The sequence below is a fragment of the Cyanistes caeruleus genome, chromosome 21 (genome assembly GCF_971803275.1).
Source record: "Cyanistes caeruleus chromosome 21, bCyaCae1.hap1.1, whole genome shotgun sequence".
NCBI classification, from domain to species: Eukaryota; Metazoa; Chordata; class Aves; order Passeriformes; family Paridae; genus Cyanistes; species Cyanistes caeruleus.
Genome location: NC_141721.1, coordinates 6,204,432 through 6,219,121, shown reverse-complemented (window position 1 = coordinate 6,219,121; position 14,690 = coordinate 6,204,432). Strand labels below are relative to the sequence as shown.

The 14,690-nt window shown below is 40.6% G+C and overlaps 1 protein-coding gene and 1 long non-coding RNA gene across 16 annotated transcripts in view; one reads left to right on the top strand and one right to left on the bottom strand.

Moving 5' to 3' along the window:
* Positions 1-14,690, bottom strand: part of SPECC1 (sperm antigen with calponin homology and coiled-coil domains 1) — an 87,502-nt gene that overhangs the window by 67,517 nt on the left and 5,295 nt on the right. For 4 of the 15 annotated variants that reach the window (XM_086859248.1, XM_086859256.1, XM_086859249.1 and 1 more), the window contains exon 2: positions 2,075-2,196. The exons of 4 other annotated variants lie outside the window; for them this stretch is intronic. The gene's annotated coding sequence lies outside the window, so the exon portion shown is untranslated. Of the gene's footprint in view, positions 1-56; positions 582-1,670; positions 2,197-4,608; positions 4,776-8,633; positions 8,738-14,690 lie in introns of those variants that run through there. 7 more of the 15 variants (XM_086859255.1, XM_086859254.1, XM_086859259.1 and 4 more) reach the window with 7 other exon arrangements.
* Positions 9,553-13,679, top strand: LOC111937790 (uncharacterized). Its single transcript, XR_002868764.2, has 2 exons — positions 9,553-10,649; positions 11,852-13,679. It is a non-coding gene; the product is annotated as an uncharacterized LOC111937790 (long non-coding RNA).

Below are 14,690 nucleotides of genomic sequence, written 5' to 3'. Positions count from 1 at the left end.
GGAAAATTACTTATTTTACCATTAGATCCAGCATCTTCAACTGAAAAAACACTCACTTTTAGAAAGTCACATGAGAAGCAAATTTCCTCAGATGGATGGAAAATATATTTTTAACTCATCAGAGTCTTCTAGAGGAGCAGCAGCTGATGTTGCATCAGTGATAAAAACATGTTTCACAATACCAAGATTCACAAAACATAGTAAAAAAAAAAAAAAATCTACTTCCTTGCAAAGATCCAGATCCACTATTCCTCAGAGATAAGCTTATGCAAGAGAAAAATCCTGCCAGGAATCAGCAAATAGACGTGATTTCCTTTTTTTGGATCCAGCTGAACACATTTCAGCTGCCAGCAGGAACAACTAGCCTGTCTCCCTCCGTAGGCTGACAGCTGCCAATTAAACAGCTCCCTCCACTCCTGCAGATCTAAACCCATACATTTTCACCAGCCATTGCCCAATTCAAACCATAAGCAGAATAAAATAATTATTTGGATATTTTTTCAAGTCTCAACAGCCTACTGGGCTGGGAATGTGAAGGAGGGGAGGTAGCCTGATATCTCCTGTCCTCCCCCACTTCATATGAGCAACACTTTTCTTCGTTTTCCAAAATAGACACAGGATGTAGCTGGAGCTCAGCCTCGTGTAGGCAGAGGGTAACTTGCTCCTTGTCTGTTAAACAGGTAACCAGAATATCCACGGGTTTTTAGGAACACTGGAAATTCATTAATTAATCTCTTTGAATTTCTTTACATGTGTAACTATCAGCTGAACTAAGAATTTGCCATTTGTTTTTCTTCATCCTCAAAGTTTAGGCAATTTCCTCACCCACAGAGTGCCCAGGGCCTGACAATGTGGTCAGAGGAAGAGTGAGCTTGGACAGAGACACCGAAGCAATTTATTCCTGGCTGAGTCAGGAGTGGCTCTGGTCACATTTTACATCTCATAATTTGCTTTGTACCTGATTTCACCTTCATAAATAAGAGCATTTGCTGAATTCCCAGGACACAGATCTGTCTGGGGCCAAGGTGGATTTGACAGTGACAGCACCTTCCAGGTGTCACCACGGTCTGTTCAGGGAGCATTTCTGCACGGAGGTGAAGGCAATGTCAAGTGCTCAGCTGCTGTTCCACAGAGAACAAAGGCAGCGAGTGACATTCCCTCTATTTGTCCTTGGTGCCTCTTGCAGGGAGAGAGCTGTCTGCTCTCTCCACAGCAGTTCCCTAACAGCTCCTAAATAAAGGAATTAAAAAGTTAGTAGTTGCTAAGTATAGGCATTACTCCATTAAAATTCTTAACACATCCAGTGAGGAGCCATCCACTGATCTCATTAAGAGTCTTTGGTGATGATTATGCTGATCACTGTTTTAAAGCCCTGACAGATGTGTAAACTATATTACAATAGATGATATTATTTAGCATTCCCACAGCTCATGATCCACCTTAGCAAGCTTTGGTGCTTTACAGTATTTAAAAACCTTTCTTTTAACAGGCTCTTAATCCTTTTAACGGGCTTTTAACATTCACATACTTATATGGGTGAACAGGCAACTACACATGCAAACTCTCTTGCTGATTAGATCTCCAAATTATGCAAATTTGGTTTTTTTGCAGATCCAGTGGTTGTACATACACTGCTTTATTATACCCTCTGGTTTTCTTCATAACTGTACCTCATATTTTCCTGCCTTAAGCTGTACAGATGCTGTCTTGATATCCAAAGGAATTTAATTTTGAGTCATCCATGACATTTTCAAGTTGCAGTGGAGTGATATGCTCATTACACCATGACGTTAGGAGTAAAAGGAAGAGGTAGTTAAAAAAACCAAGCAAACAAACCAAACCCCAAGTTAAGAAATACAGCCAGTAGCCCGAGGCAAACTGGCTTTTTCATGTAAAGAGAGCTGAATTATTTGCCATGTGGATTCAGTAACATTTTACTGCACTAAGCAGATGAAACTAAAATTGAGAAGAAATAACTGGATTTATTAGTGTTTATTATTAGTTTTCCATATATCTATAGGAGAACTGGCATTTGTAAAAGATAGAGTTAAGATTTCTCAGGTATTTGGCTAACCTGAATTTGCCTTGTAGATAAAGATTTCCATCTCTGATGTGAGATTCCAAGACTTTCCACAAGCCTTATATGTACTTCAAAGCATCAAGCCAGGTTGCACACTTCCTAAGCTGCTTTCATTCCTAAGTAGGTGACACATATTTGAGTTATTAGAAGTACTGCTTCAGGAGTAGTGCAAAATAAAACTACTTAAAAAAAAAAAGAAGTCCTGCTGTTCTTTGATGAGAGCAGAGAATCCATTCTCAGAGTCAACATCAGCTTTCTCCCTCCTTCAAATGCAATTTATTGCATTACAATGAAACAAACAAAACAAAAAAGCTCCATGGAAAGTGTGAGCAGTGGGGACAATGGAAAACCCTCAAGTTCAGCATCACAAAATTGCTCGTGGAAAAAGTTCATGGTAGCAGTGAACCAAAATATTAACTCAGCTATCCCAAATGTCTGCAGCCAGGCAGCAATCAGGACACCCAACACTGGCAAGGAGGTTTCTCTTATCCTGGTGTAGAAATAGCACACTTATTAAAAACATCAAATCCAGCTGTTATCTACTTGTCTTAGAAGTAACAGCTGTATTTTCACTAAATATCAGCCTTTCCTTCCACAAGGACCCCAGAGAGATTGATTTGATCTCTAGGCTACCCCCAGGGAGACTTGAAAGAGAAGCAGCTTTCCACAAGAGACACAACCAGGCTGTTTCTGCAAACACAGGGACAAAATTTTACACCCATTTTGTGTCAATAAATTTAAAATGAGAATTTTTTCACTTTTTGCACATTTCACAGGGAATTTTCCTTAGGAAGCAAACAGAATTACTGCCATCCTGAGATTCAAAGTCCTTCTTTGGCATCAGCCAAAGCAGGGAACTCTGCTGGCCAAACTAAATCCCTGTAGCATGTCCTGCTTGGAGGTGTACTCTGAAAATGAGGAAGTAACCCCATGCTGAAATAAATGAGGACTGGGCAAGATGTAACTTCAGTAAAATTGGTTACATGGCCAAGCACTTCCCCACTGCAGGGGTTTGGGGTTGGTTTTTAAAAAAACTTACACCCAAAATTGTCTGAATACACCCCTCCTCTGAAACAGGTGCTGCAATGGTAATCAGGTTTATCAAAAATGTAACACTGGTCCTGACAGAGCTGCTTCTCTCAGTAATCCTCAGAATTCCCTGCAGACATCAGTCTTTAAAAATTCAGGCCATGCTATACAGTTCATCCTTTCTTACAGGTATTTTTAAAGGATATTTGGAATATGTGGATAAGGACTATTTTGGCAGTTGGCAGAAGTTCTGAAGTCAATTTTACTTGAAATTTTACTGTTTTATTAAAGGCTGAGAACACAGACATTTCTTTATTAGTCAGTCCACATGCATTTATTAATGAAAGTCTTTAGAACCAGCCTAGGATGATTCCTATTTTATGGCTAGAAAAACTGTACTAAGAATTTATCCTAATTCACAGCAGTCAGCATCAGCAGAAACAACACCAGGGCTCCAGGATCTTTAGATCTGGCTGTGGATCAAAGAGTTCTGTGGAATAAACTTGCAGGATACATATTCTGTTGACTATTAAAGGCTACTTTATTCTGAAGAACTAAAAGGGTAGGTTGATTTGAATGATGACAAGCAATATTATTTCACAGTCAAGAAACCTAGGAGTTACACTATTAAATAAATAAAAATTATTAGCATATCTACAGAAATGAAATTACACAGACAAATCCCTGTTGGGGGATGGAAATCATCTGTAGCCCACATGTAATTGTTATACAGTTTAGGATTTGGTGCCCATGTCTGTGTTTCAGGACTCAGCAGAACTCTCAGGTTAAGCAGAGTCATTCCCAAGATGCTTTGGGAAAAGGAATGAAATAAAGTTACAGAAACTCGCTACAGAATCTGGAGAGGAATGTGCCAATGGGTGCCTCACCAGGACCTGGGAATGCCCAGAATCCCTGAAGGATGAGGCCAAAGTCCCAACTCCGCAGCTACAGCTCTCAAAGGACACAAGTGTGACTTTGATGGGTCAAACCCCACAGTCCCCAGTGCCATTTTCCTGTAATTCAGTTATTTTCATTACATCCAAAGGTCAGACCATTCCAGAAGCTTTATTACATGCACTCACAAATTCAAAGCACAATTTTCTTTTTCGTTGTAAAATCTGCATAATGCTTCTACTATTTTCCCTCTAATCAACTTCTGCTATTTTCAGACAAACTATCAACTGGAACATAGAAATATCTAGCAAGTTCAGTAAACTGTAAAGCATTTTCTAGTGGCACGTAGGAAGCTCTATGGCAGGATAGACAGCTGGGCTAAAATAGAATTCTTTTCTGCTTTTCACATCAATTAACTTTAAACAACAATTTTTAGGCTTGACAGATGCTCCCATATGACTCATCTTGATTTCTTAACCAATATTAGGAATCAAAGGTAAGCTGATAGTCCCAATACAGTAATTGGTAACGTGGAGATAAATGGCATGGAGAAAAATCTATTTGGAAATAAGATCAGGCTAAAAGATAAAAAAAAATGTGGTCACCTTTAGCAGCTTTCCTCAGGCATCTGTTCCTTTTATCTCAGTAGGATTTCTGTGTCTATCCATTCTCTCTTTGCTTCAATTCCTGTTACCTTGCTTTTGGTGTATTTGAGGCTCTCAGTGAAACCTTCCTCCATCACTCCTCTAAGCAGACATTTGCTGGATTCTTGCTGGTGAAAAGCTTAGCTTTAATTAGAATTGGATGAAAAAACCCACCAAAAAAAACCCCCAAGCCAGATCACCTGCTTCCACCCAAACACAACTCAGACAAAAAAATACCCATTTCCCAAAACCTCATCTGTAAGGCTCCTTCTGCTGCGCAGAAAGAATCAATTATAAACCTGACCCCAGACACTTCACAGTTTCCTTTGGTCTACTTCAGCAGACTCTTTCCAATCTCATTTGCAGCTGATGTTTCATGGTTTGCTGGTAGAGGACCAGAAGACAAGACATCACTTGGAAATTTTCATGTCCAGACAGCAGGGCAGATTCTGCTGGCTTTATTCATGCCTCAAGCAAAGATTGTTTCAGTGCTATTATTATTATTCAACTTCTAAGAGTGAAGAAAATTGTATTATAATAAATCAACTAGGCAGCTGTAGAATCCAAGTGATTTTGCAAGGAGTTAAAAATGCTGTTAAATTTTAGACACAGAACTACAAAGAAATGAGGATACAGACATTCCCAAGGTCACCCATCTAGTCACTCTTTTGGGCTGTAGCTTGCTTTGCATTTTTGTTTTAATGGTTCTTCTGTAGAACTCTTAAACATCAAAAGAGCACTTTCAATGTGGCATCAGATGAGAATTTTCTTTCCAGGAGATTCAGCTCTGCTTCTCCTCTATAAGCAACTATTGCAGAGCTGGTTCCTTTCCTTCTCCTCATGGTGTCAGATAGAAACAGATAATGGAAACTCCCTTGAACGTCCCAAGGACAAAGTTTATCTGTAGTTGCAGTGGTAAGTGACCAGCTCACATTTCTGTGTTAAGGCTTTTCTTGCTAATTTCCTTAGTATGTTTTCAAAAATTCCCTACAAATGGTATTTATTATGTAGCACACAAATGTACTAAATGGTTCCAGTGATGTCCAAAGTACATCAGAGATGGCTCAGGCAAGGACAGGTCCTGGCAGCCACACATGACAGGTTTCAAGCCATCAGCTGAGCCTCCAAAACCATCCCAACACGGCTGCCAGAGGCCAGGCCAGCAACTGCAAAACTCCTTGTCTCAACATCATTCAAAATAAAATCCTCTTCCCACAGCAACCATTAGAATCATTGATGACTTTTTCAGGCATGGAGAGTACTGCAAAACCTTCTGCCCACCCTCCTCCACAGAAGCTCTCTCTAGAGTTTTGGATTTGTCAGCCTTTCACTGTTAGATCACATGAGAAAAATGCAGAAATCACAACAAAATCTTCATGTGTGCGCATGGATAAGGAATTGATTCAGCTGCATTTCCCTTGTCCTTGTTCCATGCTGCTGGCCACTTATGAGACAGGAAAACACAGCTATCTTTGCTGTCATCCAGCACAGTGACTGATGCTGGAAAACTAAGCCAAAGCTGTACTTGGAGGTATCTGGGAACATGCTTTTCCTGTACTTGAATTACACTGTTTGTACATAGATTCTCCATCTCCTCCTCCTCCTTCACATTGATTATCTAACCAGTCACCATTACACGGCTCAGAAGACAAACGCTGCTACCTCCTTATGACCCCTGATCTTATAAATGAGAGGACAAAGAAACAAAAATCCCAACCCAGCTGTAATTTTCTACTTGATGTGGCAATTCTGAATCACAAACATCATGTTACTGAAAGATGCACAGGAAGATTCAAGAAGGCTAAAAATGATGCATTGATTCAAAGCTACCTTTTTGAAGTCACAACCATGTTATAATCATGAAGAATTAGGTCACTCTTGGCTTTCCCCAATATGACTCTGTCCCGAATAGATGGGTTTAATTCATGTTCAGTAAATTCAGGTTGAGAACAAAAATGTTTTAGAGCCATTTCAAGGCAGCTATTGCTCATTAATCCATGTTCTTTGAACTACTGTCCCAGTGAATACAGCACAAAGCAAGTGACACATTTGGCCACTTCATGTTTTGCTAACTCACAAGAAGGAAGAAAAGGAGCTTTCATTTCAGATAGAGCAAGAGGCATATAATTGCTGAAGAAATTAAGAATAATTACAAGTGGTTTGCCTGATAATTACCTGTCATTACAATTTTCTGTAGGGTAGATGCAACTACAAGAAAGAAAAGGAATGATGACTTTTTTGGGAATAGCAGAGATGCACAGCGTGTGGCTACATGGTAATCCTGACTGGTACATACTGGTACAGAGACTGGCAGATTCCCTGTCCCCTCAAGACCAGGGAGGGATGATACCAGAGGCAACACATTCCATGGAATTCCACCCAGTTCCATCCTCAGCTTCAGCACAGGATCATCATACCCCCTCAGCCATGCAGTCTTCCCATGCCTTAGTTTTTCCATTTGTAAAATTTGGATAATAATTGCTCACTAAATAGGATATTTATCAAGATGGACTCATTTGTTTGCTTTGAAAAGGAACCCCACAGGAAAAAAAAAGGCAAAAATTGGATAAATCAACATCTGTCACGCAGCACACAAGCAAGCAGCCTCACAGATTGCCACATGCTGGGATGTTTCCCTGACTCCCGTTTTCCATCCATCACAGTGCAGAGAAATAATTGAGATCTGGAAGCTATCCCTTAAGGAGATATTTATCTCCCATTAAAGTGCAGAATAGCTCACTTGAAGTTCATAAACCAGGAACTTTTGAGCATTTATGAGCAACAGCGTGAACTTCTGACAGGAAGGGCTCTTTGCAAAGATGAGGACATAACTCCGAAGCTGCGGGAGAAACCAGAGGACTTCTGCATTTAAAAAATATTCATAACAGGAACAGAACATATCTAAGCAACAGTACTCAACAGTTTGCAGCTGTGATTCTGGGGGCCACTGATAGACTGAATAACCCACTGTTGTGGGATACAAAATAAAATTAAATTGTTTTACAATTTACAACTGCACAAGAAAGGGAAGGGGTAACACATAGCCATGTGCATGTTAGGATGAAGAATTTCTGAGGTAGCCACCTGTCCAACTGTGCAAACAACACTGCTTGAGCAAAATCAGACATCCTCTCTCCTGCTGAGGTTACAGGGCAAAGAACACTTTAATTTAAAAAGAAACATGCAAACTAGAAAGGATCAGTAAGGGATATCTGGAACTGTACATAAGAGAAAAAGGTAGAGAATCCCTGTTCTCAAACCAGTTCTACCACTAATCATTTACTGTCACATGCATAGGGCTTAATTAACATCTCTACAACTTTGTCATATTGTCTGCTCTATAAATGCTGTTGTTATTACAATTGTTTCTATGACCAATCTTCCTCCACAATACAATTTTAAAGACAACAGTTGAGGTGCTGTAATGAAAGGGTTCTGCTGAGAACCTGACCAGCTCTGTGCCATGGAGCTGTAAAGATACCTGGAGTGCCCTCAGTGCTCTCCCTGCTCCCACAGACATGAGCTGCCAAAGCTCCTGGCTCAGCAGCCCGTTCCCTTCTGCCCTTCCTTGACTGGACTCATGCAGCAGCAGAGGAAACTGTGTTTATGCTCCTGCTTCGTTTCACTGTCAGGGAACAACTGTAAATTGCCAGAGGAGAAAGCAGGAACAGAAACAGATTCACCCCTTCTGTCGTTAAATCTACGCAGCTGAGCAGGAGGAAAATACAGTAGCCAGCTCTCATAAGGGGACTTCTTTCTGTGGTTGTAATGGGTTTTAGATCACCTCCAGCCCATTTTCAGCTAACACAGTCTTGTTTACCCTATTTTTAATTAATTAAATTTAGTTTTACATTGAGATACCATGAAAAAGGTTTTTTTGAGCAAAGCAGGTTCGTTCACTCTACGAATACATTACTGACCCAAGAATCCTTCTAGAGAGAATACAGTTCCCACCATAAAAGAAAATAATAGAATAAAATACTTACAGTAAAAGCTTGTCCTCTTTTCTGCGTTAAAAAGAAAAGTGTCTCCCACTAGCTTCTGACAGCATGTGCAAGCCAGACTGAAAATTCAGGGCTTGAGTGCTTCCCTGAGAGGAAAACCACATTGCAGAGAGATACAGAGAGCTGCTTGAGAAATGATTCACACAGAGAAGTGAGCTGGCTCCACCAGCGCCTCGGCATTCAGCACACACACACAGGCACTCGCTTACTCAGGGGAATGACAAATGTTATATTTTCATCAAAGCAAGGAGGATTTATGCAAGAAAGCAATTTGTAGCCTACGTCAAAAACACTGAGATGCTTCAACCCTTAAAGCAGATGAAGAGCTTCTTTCAGGGTCCCATCATCCCCAAGTGCAGGACTGGACACTGGGCACAGCATAAACCACAAAATGGTCTGGATGATCCAATCAAGCAAAAACATGCAGCACAGACCACGGAGAAAGGGCAAGGAGGTGGCATAGAAAAAAGGCATTTTCAGAGGAAAACACAGAAGCAGCTTTCAAAAGCTTTTTCTATTCCACAATAATACATCCCCCAGAGTGCCAGGAATCACAGCCAGGACACCTTAAGACATTTCCCTTGCCTGCATCATTGCTTCAACAAAGTGGAAAAGTGGGTGTAGGGAAGGAAGATGTATGAAGAGAAAAGCTTTTACAAAACTAACCAGAATCAGTCTCCTGAGTGACTTGAGCTGCCCAAGAAGGGTCAATATGTTCTTTATTTAGAAGAAAGCAAATAAAGGAAAAGAGCAAACAAATGCTTGCAAACATTCCTCCTCCTTCAGATTTTTGAAAATAATTTCATGATTGAAAACAGGAAGAAAAAGGCCAGAGGTCTTAACAGAGTTAAAGCAAGCAGAGATAGTATCAAGTTGAAGGAGACAAAGGGGATGCAAAGACATCAAATCCAAATTTCAATCAGAAAACCAACATGCTTAAAACAGGGCTTTTTGTCCAATTCTGTTCTAGAGAGGCTCTGATCACCCCCTGGTGTCTCTGACCAAAGACATTGAGCCTGTGACTACAGATCAGCAATTCTCCCTCCCAACAGCGTGAACCTGGTATTTAAGTAATGTTAATACTACAGTAGATGTTTCTAGTAGAGAAATAGTAAAGATTTATAATATTTAAAAAGTGTTGATGGATCTAAATAGTCCAACCTTACTGCAGCCCCCTTACTCGAGGTGCCAAAGGGGCCTGAAGGAAGCTGATGTTATGCAAGAGTAAATTTGTTTCAGCTCAGTGTTGGCACCACTACTGTTATCATAGAGTAACCAAACCTTAAAAACAGATTGACTCCAAGCCATGTCTTCTCTGAAGATTATGGATTTGGGATCCAACTTTCCTTAAGACTAATGAGCTCTTGCCTTACCTTAAAATGACAGAACAAGACAAAAGAGCACACCATGACTTATTTAGCACAGGATAAAGCTCTGTGTTTAGCAGGTCTCAAGCAGACATTATTAGTGTTAAGTGCCTAAATTTAGTCAGGTGCTATTCCAACTTTGCCAACATCCACAATGTATCAATCCTTCTATCCAGCCTATTTTGACAGTTTCTTCAATATCCGAGGTCAGGCTGTGTGACTGCTTGTAGAACTTAACCATTTTCTATTTTCTCACAACATTCAGAGTTCTTGAGATTATTCACAGCTCAGATAAGGAGGAAGTTCCTGTAGATACTTGATCTGAATGCAGTGTTCCTCCTCCCCCAGGAAGTGAGCCCACACATGATGCAGGCATAGGAAATTCGGTCACTTGGGTACCCAGGGGAGGGAGGGACTGCAGCTCATCCCTCTGCTCTGATCATGGACCACCTTCACAACTCAACAGATGCAGCTCAAAAATACCAGCTCAGGGCAAACAGGTGCAGGTACCTGGACCCTGAGCTCACAAACAAGAGGGACATCAGGTGCAGACACCCTGCTGAGAAGCTTCTTTGGCTGAAGAAACAAAACCCTCTTCAGAGTGCAGCATTCTTCCCCTCTGCCATTGCTGGTGAGTTTGTTTGGGCTCCGAGGGATAACAGTGTTGGCAGCTTGATAGGTTTTCCTGTCCTCCAGCCAAGAGAAATAAAGAACTGAGATGAGGGAGTGGGGAGGCAAGATGAGCTCCTGGATTGCACTCTCAAATATCTTTGGGATACATTTGATAAATATAACTTGACCGAAACCTGAAAATTAAATGCTTGGCTGTAAGGAGACAGTCACAACATTTACATACTTCATCTTGGGGAGACAGCCTGGAATAGTGGTGATGAATTTCCCCAAACCAAACAAGACCAGACAGTATATTTGTTTATTTAGAGGTTTTCTGGTAGCCCTTATGGCTATAATTACCCAATCTCCTTACTTAGACCAAATAATTATACAGCATAAAACTTTCTGAGTTGATAAATTGCCTTTCTGTTTAATGAAAAAACAGCCCAGAAACAAACAGCTAAAATGAGTTGGCCAGGCTCAAAGAAAGCCAGGACCTTAACCATGATTACTTTCACACAGCCAGGGTGAGAAAACAATTCAAAGTAGCAATATAAACTTTCCTCAAGTATCTGCTAGTTTCTCACCCAGCTGGCAAAATTGGTTGACAGACAAAATAACAGTGAACATATTGCCTGCATTCTGCTCAATGCACTTGCTCTCACAACTTCCCTACAAGGTATGAGAAAATAAGATCAAACCTCACCATTAATACCTTTAAAATACTGCATTTGAGGAATTTCAAGGCTTTATGTTGTAAACTGCATTAATGGTACAATTCCATCAGAACAAACATGGATAAGGATGTAATAAAATGGGCAAAGGGCAGAATTTTGAGTGGCACAGCCCATTTGAGAAGCAAATGAATAGTGTGGAAAAAAGGCTCACATAAGGAATGAGGTTTAAAATAACTTTGCATTTACAGATACTTATGCCATATTTAACTGCATTTGTGCATGAAACAATCTTAATTACAAGGGAGAGAAATTCCATAAACAAGGCCATTACGTCAATAACAATGTCTTTTTAAAGCAAGTCCCTAATTCAGCTGTAAGGCTTGGGACATTGCTGTCTGGAGTTAGCTAACCAAAAGCAATTACAAAGCAAGCCTGCATCAGACAGTGAGCATTAGTGGAGTCAGGCCGTGGCTTTGGGACAGCATTTACTCCATGCTTTCTTCCCTTTTGGACATAACTGATCCCAACTTCTTTATTTTCTCAGTTGCAGTGCAGATGTCTGGAAGTTCACGCCGCTGGTGGACGTTTGCAGAGTGAATCATGGGGCACCACTTTCCATTTTGACAAAAACAACTGCTGCTCAGTCAACAAGATGCTGCTGATCAAATGTGTGGAAGGAACTCCTGCAACTGCTGCCAAAAGGCTCCACCAGCACAAGCAAGCTGTGTGAGCTGGCTTGGACAACTGGGATTTATTTTTCCTTCGCTGTTCTCAAGAGACTACTCACATTTTTGTGTTCCTACTCAACACCTGAGGAGCTCAGCCTGTGGCTACCAGCTTTGACCTGCAAGTGGAGAAAATGCTTGTTGCTGGAAGAGGCTAGAATAATTAAATTGAAATGAAAAAAAGGCAGATAATGCTTTATGGAACATAGAGTGCTATAGAAGACAAGAAAAACAGCTTCCTCTGGTGCCTATTGCCAAAATTTCAGAAGACCAGACAACAACTTGAGAATTTCCAAGGGAACAGCCACTGAGTCAGTCAAAAATAGAATTAGGAAACTGCCTGTTCCAAAAGTAAGTCTGTAAGATGTGCCAGCATTTTTCAGTATTTCTGTCATTTCCGAGTAGAACACTCAAGAGTTAACAACTATTTATCTACCTCTCCCAAAAAAAAAAAAAAGCCAATCCACAGAAAAAGGCAAAATGAGAAAGGAAATCTGTGTAGCAAAGAAACACTCATCACACTTCATGTACTTAAAATAAAAATCACTGATCATTTTTGCACACATTTATGCAAAGTTTATTATTCTTTGCAATTTTCAAATGTCTCTACTTCCTTCGGCATCATCAACAATCAAGAAGAGCTTTCCTGCAGTCACCCTATTATTCAAAATGTGGGTAAATCTAAACATGCAAAAAAGGCAATACTAAGCACTCTTCCCCAAAAGAGGACAATAAGACTTAGACTGTTCTGTTTGTTCTTTTTTACTAGCTGATTTTTTTAAATTTTATTTCAATAATTAAAAGCAAGAAAGACTTAAGGGAAAGGGAGTAACTTTCTATTTCATTATTCCTTGCTGTTTTCTGCTATATAGGTTATAATGTGGCACTCATTAACAATTCATAGAGAATTACCACGTTCAAGTAGCACAGCAAGTTTTTACTGCCTACACCCAGGCAAAATCCTGCACAACCCTACTTGCTCCCTTTACTTGTCCCAGAGGGATCTCATGCTGGAAAAGCTGGCATTTTATCACCTAACAGGAGAGAAATTCCAACAGGTTAGAAACTCCAAGGAGCCCAGAACAGAAAAACATTCCATTAAATCACTGACAATGCAGAGCTGCAGAGCAAAATGAAGTACTAGAGAAGACACGTGCTGGAGACTGCCTTGGAATTAAAAACCCCGATGGGATTCTGGAGCAATGTCCCACTGCTTTGAACTTCTCGGTGCGTTTCAGGGGGATGCAAATGACAGACCTGAGGTATCGGCTTTGTTTCCGAGGGATTCGTGCTGGAAGTGCCGACAGCCGGAACGGGAGCGGAGCTGTGGGATCATCACGGGGAGCGCAGCAGGAACCAAACCAGGACAAATCCACAGAGGGAGCTCCGGAAGCACGAGGAGTTCAAGTCCCAGGAGAGGAACAAGGCCTCTAATGCAGATCAGGATTGCAGAAAAAAGGCTCTTGGCAATATTTGATTCCCCACACAGCAATGCCTTGGAGTTCCCAACTCGTGTTTCCTCTCGGCATCTTTTACAGACACTTGATCAGAATCACTTGATCATTGTAGTAGCTTACTAACTCATCTATTTTACAGGTCAGGAAATAAAATCACCTAAATTACTGAATAAATATCACAAATTAGCAAGGGTCTACAGTCTCATTGATTTTAACTCCCATATAAATCAGCAATTTTGACAGACATGTTATACAGAGGCACCCAGAAATTCAGCATAGAAATTTGGCTTTGATGATGTAATCAAATCCAGAAAAAAGGGAGAATCTAAATTAAAGTTCAACAATTCCTTTCTTCTAGACAGCTTGTATGAACAAACAGGTTTGCTACTGCTTAAACTTTTAAATCAGCTTAGCAGGCTTGAGAAATTGAACCATACGGTTGAAATCTGAAGTGCCCAAACACTGAGATTCTCCCAGATTTAACCACAATGCTAGAGAAGAACCATTAAGAAACAAGTAGTGGTATAATGCAGGCAAATTCCATTCTGAGACTCAGGTTCTGCTTTCAAGACTTCTTATGAAATTACTTCCTTGGATCTCTAGGTCGGTGATCATAATCACTTCAGATTTTAAACCTTTGGTGCAAATCTGGCACTCAATAAACCTTATAACTAAAATGAATTAGAAGCATTCCTTAAGCTCAGCAAAAAAGATCTTGGCACGTGGCTCATGTTGCCTATGAGGCAGGTAAGGACAAATATCAACACTTCACCAGCATGAGCTCATCCTGCAGGCACAATCTTCCCATCAAACGTGCTCAGTGCCACTCGTGCTGGCTTTGCTGCACCAGTTGTCCCCCCACACACAAAGTGGATGCAAACTGCTCCTCTCCTCAAGGTCTCATTTTCCCGTGCAGCACAGCCACACCAAACAGCTCATTACCAGAGCAGAAGCCTCTCTTACCAAAAAACCTAAATGCCAGAAGCAGGAGGCACAGGCAATGAAGTGGGAAAGCAGCAGGAATAGGTGCTCAGTTTTCTGTGTTCCTATAAAAGCAAGTGATAATTTAAAATCTCCAGCAGATATTAAAGTAGGAGCGCAATGAAGCAAGAGAGCAGCATGAAAAGGAAGAAGAAACTCCTATGGAGTTTGTGACCTGTTCACCATAAGTAAATAAATAAATGAAAGCAAAACAACCCCC